Source organism: Solanum pennellii, chromosome 2 (genome assembly GCF_001406875.1).
Source record: "Solanum pennellii chromosome 2, SPENNV200".
NCBI classification, from domain to species: domain Eukaryota; kingdom Viridiplantae; phylum Streptophyta; class Magnoliopsida; order Solanales; family Solanaceae; genus Solanum; species Solanum pennellii.
The window spans coordinates 35125228-35135410 of NC_028638.1; the positions used below are offsets into that span (position 1 = coordinate 35125228).

Consider the following 10183-nt stretch of genomic DNA (forward strand, 5'->3'; position numbering starts at 1 on the left):
CAGTTTCAGAAATTAACTCTAGTGCATACTTTCTTTGATGCGTTAGAATGTCTTGCTTTGATCTTGCATATTCAATTCCCAAAAAGTACCTTAACTCTCCCAAGTATTTCATCTTGAAAGCTTGCTTCAAATGATCCTTTGTTTCTTCAATTAGGAGCAGATCACTTCCAGTGATCAGCATGTCATCCACATAAATAAGAACCAGAACTATGTATGTTGTTGTCTTCTTTATGAACAAGGAATGATCAAGTTCACTTTGTTTGAACTCAAATTTGAGTAGTGTATGGGATAGTTTAGCATTCCATTATCTTGAGGCTTGCTTTAGTCCATAGAGGGATTTAGCGAGTCAACACACTTTATTCTCCCCCCAACTCTTAAATTCTTAGGAAGATCCATGTAAATCTCATCAGGTAGGTCCCCTTGTAGGAAAGCACTGAATACATCCAGTTGATGGATATGCCATTGTCTTTGAGCTGCAATAGTTAGTATTGTTCTTGCAATCTTCATCATCACGTCTCCTTATAATCAATTCCTTTATTTTGGATGTAACTCTTTGCTACTAGCCTTGCCTTATACCTCTGTATTTCACCCGTGCTCTTATATTTGATCTTATAGATCCATTTGCAACCTATAGACACCTTTCCTTTTAGAAGAGTAACTACTTCCTATGTATGATTATTTTGCAGTGCATCTATCTCAGATTGAATTGCCTCAACCCACTTAGGATTAGAAACAGCTTCTTTGTAGCTAGCACGTTCAGTACATGTAGGAATCTTAGACAGATATGATTGATAGGAATGATTTACCTGATCATATAATAGGGTATTTGTCCAAAGAGTACGGGGCATGTTTAGTATGGACAGATACACTTTCATCCACAGTGGTGGTTTCTTTCCCCTTGTAGATCTTCTATTTTCTTCTTGTACCACCAGTGGACCTGGTTTAGGAACCTGATTTATATTAGGTGCAGGATTATTAGTTTCTGCAGGGACCTCCTCAGCTGAACCTGTTCCTTGATCCTGGTCAGTAATAATCAATTGATGTGATGATTGTCCATCATTTAAACCAGTGGATCTGAACAGAGGTGTTTGTTTTTGATCTTGTAATTTGAATGGAAATATATCTTCCTTAAATATTATATCTTTGTGTACAAAAAATCATGAGAAATTAGATCATATAACAAGTAACTTTTTTGAGTAATTGCATAGCCTAAATGAACAGCTATTCTAGACCTATTCTTTAGTTTATCAGGTTCTTGTATATTTTTAGCAAAACACAAGCAACTAACATTATAAGATGTGACAATGTAGGTTGTTTTCTAAATAATTTTGCAAAGAGGTGTTACTATTAATAACAGAACTAGAAAGCCTATTTATAATATACACAACAGCTTGAACACATAAACCCCAAAATTTAATAGGTATGTTCCCTTGAAACCTAATGGATCTTGTAAGCTCAAGAATGTGTCTATGCTTCCTTTCGGCAATACCATTTTGCCGTGGAGTATAAGCACATGTTGTTTGATGTACAATGCCTAAAGAAGTAAACATGTTTGAGCACCTACTATTCAAAAGTTTTGTACCATTGTCTGATCTTATGCACTTAATAGTTTTATCAAATTGTGTTTTAACATGTAATAGAAACTATTAGATAATAGTAATAACATCATATTTTAGTTTTTACAAAAATATCCATGTATATTTAGACATGTCATCTACTACAGCAACGAAATAGTTATTCCCATCATGAGTGGGGTTCTTATATAAGGACCCCATAGATCTATGTGAACTAATTCAAAGCATGTAGAACTTTTAGAAGTGCTAACTGTGAAAGGTATCCTTGTTTACTTAGCACAAGGGCAAATAGTGCATTTATTAATCGTTTCAATTATACTACTTAAATCTGAAGACAACATTCTCTTTAATACTGAATTAGATACATGCCCAAATCTTTATGCTACAAATATATGTCTAGTTTAGAATCTATTTTCAGTAAAGGAACAGAATAACTAGCTACAATATTAACATCTCTTGGACTTGTATTGCTTGATAGTATGATTAAGCCACCATCTTTATTACCAATCATCTTCACCTTCCCGTGTGAGAGATCCTAAAATACACAAAAATTAGGGAAAAAAGTAGTAGAACATTGTAGTTCCTTTATGAGTTTAGATACAGATAACAAGTTGAATTTGAACCGTGGTACTTGGAAAACTCCCGTGACAACATCATTGTTAGGAGGACACTTGAACCAATAAAATCAAGTAAGGAAACCTCCCCATTTGGTAAATTCACTTTCTTTGGTATATCAGATTTGTGAATAGTGGATTTTTATAAAGCACTCAGATCTGCCACCATACAATTAGTAGCACCTGTGTCAATAATCCAACTAGGAGTAGAACTTATATTTATAGTAGAGTTGAAACAAGTGTTTGTACATGGTTCATTACCTACTATATTAGATGAATATACTTGTTCTGGAGCTTTGTTTTGAAACTGAAGCAATTGTTGATATTGATCCTTTGACAAATGACAAACTTCTAATTGATCTTTCCCTTCATTTGAAGACTCCTCATAGTCACTTGTATTAACTTGTGTAGGATGATTTGTATTCAGATGTTTATGAGGAACCTGTTCCTGACACTCTGTACTTTCCACCATTGCATTGTATGTTGTGTTAGATTCCTTCTTTTGAACTTAAAATCTTGGGATACCCTATAAACTTGTAACACTTATCTCTAATATGATTCTTAAGCTTGCAATACTCATAATACAGGTTTCCATTATTTTTGAACTTTTGATAACCACCATTTCTTGAGTACATAGCTAACTCATATGCTTGTTGTCCAGAACTGGGATTAGACCCTAATATTCCCGCTGAAGCCACTATTGACTTTTGACTCTCATCAGACATGATCATTGAATATGTTTAATTTACTGACCAGAGTGGACTCATCAACAAGATCCGAGACCTTGCTTGTAAGTATGCGTCAATTAAGCCTATAAGAAATTGAAATATTTGAGCTTTTGCAAATGTACTACCTACTCTTTGGATCTATCACACTCACAGAACGGGGTAGGCACCAAATCCTCAAATTCTTCCCACAAACCTTTTAATCTTGAGAAGTAAACAAACACAGATTTTGTTCCTTGAGCTATAGTTGCAATTCCTTGATGTAGATTGAAGGCTCTTGACCCATCTATCTTATTAAACCTTTCATACAAATATTTCCATACTTTTTTAGCACATGTTACATATATAATGCTTCCAATGAGCCCTTTCTCTACAGAATTCATGATCTAAGATAGTACAACAACATTTACCCTCTCCCAGATACTTTCTAATCCTGGAAATTTATCCATTGGACATGATCTATCACTAACCCTATTTTATTTCTTCCTAAAAGGGCTACCTTCATTGACTTATACCACATTGAATAATTTTCGAAAACAAGCTAACTGAAAAGAAATAATTTGGTTTCCACTTACATCAGATGAGTGAAGAAAGAGAGGATGATTATGATCAATTGTCGAAGCGAAATTTCAAGATCCATTTCCTGAATTTGATTCTGCATTTAGGCCAAGAACTGCTGCAACATTTGTACCGTTCATCATTGTGTTTCTTTGCACGATTACGATCAATCTTAGCGAAATTGTTAATTGATTTATCCAACTAGAAATACTAGTTGATACAGCTCTAATACCATGTAGATTTGTATGTGCAGTGAAGAAGAAAATACGGAAGAAGAAGAGTAGAGAAAAAAATATTTTGTCATTCCAAAAATCTTGTGTAGGTACATTGTTGATATCCTCTTTATAATAATTGTGATATCTAATCACACTTTCTAATTCTAACAAACTTACAATTATTCATAACTAACTAGCTAACTAATTATTGAAAAGTTGGTTATACAGTAACAGTGGTTAGGGAACATATATAAAAACCATGTTCACATATTTGATTCTTCTTTGTTGTTCTCATTCTCAACACTACCTCTCCTATATATCTTTACCCTCTATTATGATAAAAGGTAAAATTTAATTGTGATCCTTTATGGGCATCTCAAAGCAACAAATAGGGAAATAATGGCTCGTCTCTAACCACTTGGTGATACACTTTCCATGAAACATATGAGAACAATGCATGACAAATGTATATCTCATTATCATCATCTCTTTCCTTGTTTGCAAGCTGTTCTAGAAACACCATGCATTCGTACTGGCCTTTGGTAGTTTCTTCATCAATCTCTTTCTTTAATAACGATTTCATAGATGACTCACTAGTTGGTACCATACCATACTGTGATGATAAATCTTCTCTCCTTTCCTCAATAACATCACGAGATACCAATTTTATATCCACATATAACTCCAACACTCAGCGATGACCCTTTTAGACTTAGCAATATTATGCACCTGACTCATTATATTTCCTATTAAAGATTCACGCATATCTTGAAACTCTAATTTCCAATTCCCAGACAGTTGTGAAATTGCATAGTAAAAATTGTCGTAGGACAAGATAGCTGAAGAGGTGAGAATGTTCAATATCCAAAATTAGGATATGATGATGAACAATTACTTAGCACTGGAATGTTCTATGAACTGAAAGTAGAGAATTGAGAGAAAATGTAATTTCAATGCATCTGTTAATTAACTTCAACTGAGTGTTTGCTTACAATATACAAGAACAAGAAGGTAACTTGTAACTGTTGACACCCAATTTTGACCCTCCACGATATAAATTAATCATCGAGCTTCTTCAATTTTGAACGATTTAAACTAATTAGTTTAAATAAAAATTTCAACAAATGAATAAATAATCGTTTGCAAGTTATTTTAAATAGTTTATCATTTTTTTTATATTTTAAAATTATATATATATATATATATATTATATATATATATATATAATTAATATATTTTACGAATACCCGAAATCGTCTCAAAAGATTTTATTTTAGTTAAATATATGTTTAATTAGCTTAGTTATACAATAGTTTATATTTTAAATTACTTTTAGTTTATATTTGAGTTAAGTATTTCATTTCATTAAAATTAAGAAGCTCATTAATTAGTTATATTAAATTCATCAATTTGACTAAATTCTTATTTTGATTTGCTATAAGTGAAATTCAATTGGCCATTTCACTTACTCATCAAATCCGCAATCCAAAATTTCCAGCAGGCCCAACTCAGTTTCCAAATATTTCCAGCCGCCCAATTTAAATAAATAAATAAATAAATAAAGGAAAATTTAGCTAACTAGTTGAAGGAATATTGATTGTATTAAAGTGTTAACCTAATAAGGGAATACATGGAAGATATATATAGGAGATATAGGAAGGAGTACTAATCCTAATAGGACTAGGATTAAGGAGTACTAATCCTAATAGGACTAGGATTAGTACACAGTAAATACTAATATTATTTAATACTATTTATTTAATACTATCTGTTATTACTAGTCAAAAAAATCAACTTATTTAGTGATAATATCCATATTTTAATAATATTAGTAAACATGTCAAAAATGTCATTATTTTAAAAATAAATAATTATTTGATATTATTAATATTTACTCTCTCATTATTTACACTCCTTTTTTCTCTCTATTACACATTTTTCTATATTTATTTAATTGGATAGATATTAATGTCATTTTAATTTTTCTCTCTCTTTTCTTAAGCTTATCAATTTCTTTCTCTTACTTTCTTCTTAATCAAATCTCAAGATTTTCTCTCTTTACTTACTCTTCTTTTCAATTTCTCTCTCTAATATTCTTTTAAATCAATTCCACAGATTTTCGATTCAATATCTTAATATTTTCCATTATTCTCATTTAATTTGATTGCAAGATTTGATTTGAAGATTAACATTGATTTGGATATAATTTTTTTCAGATTCCTTATTTATTTACTTAATGATTTTAGTGTTTTTTTTAATTTTTTTTTTGTTTTGTTGTTGTTCTTAAAATATTTTTAGGGTTTGAGACTACATAATTCTCTCTTCAATGGACGTTTTCAAGAGAGTTACTAGAAGTATTGGACAAAATAATCAAAGTTTTTTCGATTTCCCATCATTTAATTTTTTTTCACTCAATAATTAAACAATAATGTATGTTCCGCTTCTAAATCTAAGGAGGATATACGATGGGGAAAAATGCCTGAATCCGTTGATGTGCCAAATCCCACACAAATTCATAACCATGAAGTTGAAGAAGACCAATTTGTTGGAGAAGAGGTTTTTTTTTGCATGTTCTGTGTCTTGCATGTTTAGTTTAATTTGTTTAGTAATTTTTAAGATTCAAAAAAATTCATGTTACAATGCGTCTGGAAGTGTATATAAAATTTTTCTTATGTTATAGTTAGTATTTATTTTTGTATTTCATATATTTATTGTATTTTGTGTTCTGTTTTTTTTTTTTGTGTTAGTTATGTCAATGTAACACATTATATGAGTTTGATTGTGTATATTTCATAGTTTTAATATTTTTTGTATTCATAGATTTGAAAGTGTATATTGAATTTTGTTGTTGTTTTAGTCAGTATGTATTTTTGTATTTCATTGTTTTATTGTATTTTGTATCCATAGATTTGGAATTGTATTTTCATATATTTAATTCATTTTGTATTCTGTTTTTTTTTTTTGTGATAGTTATGTCAATATACCACAGTTAGTATTTATTTTTGTATTTCAGTTTTATTGTTTTTTGTATTCATAAATTTGGAAGTATAAATTGAATTTTGATACTGTTTTAGTCAGTATGTACTTTTACAATTAATAGTTGTATTCATTCAAAAATAATGTTGCATTGTTCTGAATTTGACATTTTTTTCTAATTTGTATTAATTCTAAAGGTATGTCAACTAGTTATGCATTTTATTTTAAGAATGAGTACACCAAATATTCAATTATTTCTTTTCAATTTTATATTTCATTCACTTTTTCATCATACTAATTTTTTGTATTTTATATATTATTATACAAAATTCTAAATAAAAACCAGAATAAATAGAAATACAAATAAAATACATATTGAAATAAATACATACAAGATTTTTGAAGAAAAAAATAACTATATAGAAAAAAAAAATATGAATACAAACATATTTCTTAAATGACTATATAGATGCATTCGGCATACTTGTTGGAATGAATACAAACTAATAAAAACTATAATAAATATAAATAGAATATATTGTGGAATGAATATAATTTTAAAAAGGTAAAAATTCTGGAAAAAAAAAAGAACGATGTTTGAGTTTTATTTGAAAATATAAGTGATGAGAAAATTAAGTCATTTTTACCTTTTTGAAATATTGTCTCCCTTGATTTTCTCCCTTTTGTTATTAAATAAATATATTCTTTAAATAAAAATATAAATAAGATACATAACAAATTAAAATTTATCAATTTTACTAAATATTGAAGGTGTTGCTAATGAGCGCTCTTAAATGTTAAAATATTGACATTTTGAAAAATTTTCCAAAAATAAACCTATCCCACTTTTCAACAAAACCTACATTGAATAATACCGGACCCACCCAGTACGTCTTGTTCTCCCCTGAAAATCAGCGAAAAGAGTGCAGCAAAACAGTAGCTATACGCACGCCGAAATCCAGCGAGAAGTCGCATCCAACAGTACCATGTACGCCTTCTTCTTCTTTGTCCTCATACTCGCCCGACTCCATCTACCATTTCAGAGCCTTTGTTGTTGCGGAACAAATGGATTCAAAATTCAACCCGACAATGGTCACTTTCTAATTCTAAGATCGACGCTCGAATTTTCTTGGGTTACCGTTCGTATTCGAAACTCATCGTAAACTTCTTTTAATTTCTAATACGTTTAGTTGGTTTTTCTTCTCTGTCGGTGAAAGGGAACTCTTTTTTTCTTTGGTTTACTGTTGATGTCCAGTAATGGCTCATTTGGTTTTTAGTTGTTAATTTTGTGAGTGATTTAAGCCTGGAATTCTTGGATTTGTTTTTATTTGGAGGAAGATGCGGAATCTCAACTAACTGTTGTGTTCTTTGTTGTTTGTTGGCTGTAGCAGTTCGTTGCAACTCCGAGATTGTCCCAGTATCATGTTTGTGTCTTGAACTCTTAAAAATGCAAAGTTTTATTTTTTCTTTCCAGATTTTAGGCTTGCTCTAGTTCATTGCTTAGTCTTCTCTTTTTATTTGTCACTTTTAGTCCCCCATATGGTTCAAGTTCCTTAAATTATTTGCTGCTTGTTAAGTTGCAAGTGACTGGTCCTTGTTGTCATTTAAAGTTACAAGTTTGAGATATTATATTTTGCATGTGATACCGTACGAGCCCTCTTGGACTCTACTTTCTCTCCCTCCTTGCATTCCGAAAAGGGCCATAAAGACCCCAAATCCTCTTCTTTTTTTTTCTTGAGTCAGCCATAATGGCAAATAGCGAAAACGATGTACAGGTTGAAGAAGATAAATATGGGGCTCAAGTTAAACTTGCAGCCCCAAAAGGAAAGCTGTATATTTTTTGTATACACTCGTTATACAGTAATATACCGTTCTAAAACAGCAAACCACATGTCTGGTGTGAAATACAGGTGCTCAGGAAGTCGATTTAGGCTTTATACGGATGATATAAAGTCTGAGATACAGAGAAAAGGGCTGACATATGGTTCATATACACTAATATACGCTTGGCATATATATACAGGTTTTCAAGGACAAAAATAGGGCCAAAAGCCCAAACACAATTGCAGCAGGCCCAAGAAGGGCCCAAATTTAATTTCTCCTTTACTCTTAAATTATTTATTTGTGATTATTTATTATGTGTTTTTATTCAAGGATTTAGGATTATTAATTAACCTAATTAGATTTCCCAAAAATAAGTTATTTTCTTTGTGTTGGTTAACTTTTAATTTCTTCTTTTCATTATTATTTATTTATTTATATTAATCAAATATGTTGGTCGAATTGTACGTTTTAATTAAGTTGAATCTTTTGTTCTAAAAAGATGTGTTTTAATGCCTCTTCACTTCATCACATTTATACTCATTTCAAAACAGTTTTAAGCTAAAGTATTTCTTTTAAAAAAAAACAATGAACTTAAAAATGTTCTCTTTTGTAGTCATTTTCTCAAAAAGTTAGTCAAAGCCTTTTTTTTAATTTATCAATTGATTTAAAATAATTCCATGCCTTAATTTATCAAAATGGATCAAATTATTATCTTTCATACAATTCATATAAGTCTAATTAGTGTAAATATGTTAAAATTCTAATTAGTAATTCAATTGAAATGTGTCAATTAAAGTTCCTCTAGCTTAAAGAATAAAAAATGTATTTTATTTAACTATTTTCTGAAAGTTAACTAAATATTTTTTCATATATGTTAAATCATTTTTCATTAAATCTAAGTCAAAGGATAACTGCGTGTTAGGGGACGCTTCAAATGTCTTAAAAATCTTCTTGAAGCGTAAACAAAAATCTCTTATCCATTTTCTCTAAATTTTAAAAACTTCATCAGTTAAAGTCTTTTTAAATTAAGTTTTCTTAATTTCTTCAAAAAATTAGGCGGTAACTCTTTTCTAAGTATTTTTCTGAAAATATTTTTATACTTAAAAACATTTCAAAAAAATATTTTTTCTAAAAGTAGTAAAATTACGACATAACACTACCCTAACTAACTTTAGTTAACAAGTCCTCTAGACGATTACTAATTACATATTGACCCCAACTACTCACGTGATGCCTTCTTTAGTAGAGAAAGACATGTTACAATATTGTTTCTACTCTTAATCGGTGAAGTTGTGGTTCTTTGTTCTAAATTATTTGAATACCAAATATCATGTCAATGCATAAAGAAGAGTTAATGTTTAAAAGGGGTAAATTAGAAGAAGATGGATCATCATGACAAGATTGTTTTTCAGAAAGTTGGCTAAAATTGCAAGAATAACAAAACAAGTAACTACGATAAATCATACTAAAAAGAATATAATGAAAATTGTACCTAGGTTTTCTTTGAAAATATGTTGAGTACTTCAATGGTTAATTGATTTACAGGAATTAGGGAAATGAATCCTTTACCAATTAAGATATGGATTGGATTAACCTAATTTCATATGATAAAAAGCTTTTAATTATTAGTTGTAAGTAACGCTTTCCGTTTCCAAAATGGAGTATTGCAATTTTCACATTATGGTAACATTTATTTA

General features: G+C 29.9%; 1 pseudogene; it reads right to left on the reverse strand.

Annotated features, from left to right (window-relative positions):
• Positions 1–3935: 3935 nt before the first annotated feature.
• Positions 3936–9950, reverse strand: LOC114076025 (annotated as a pseudogene).
• Positions 9951–10183: the final 233 nt, after the last annotated feature.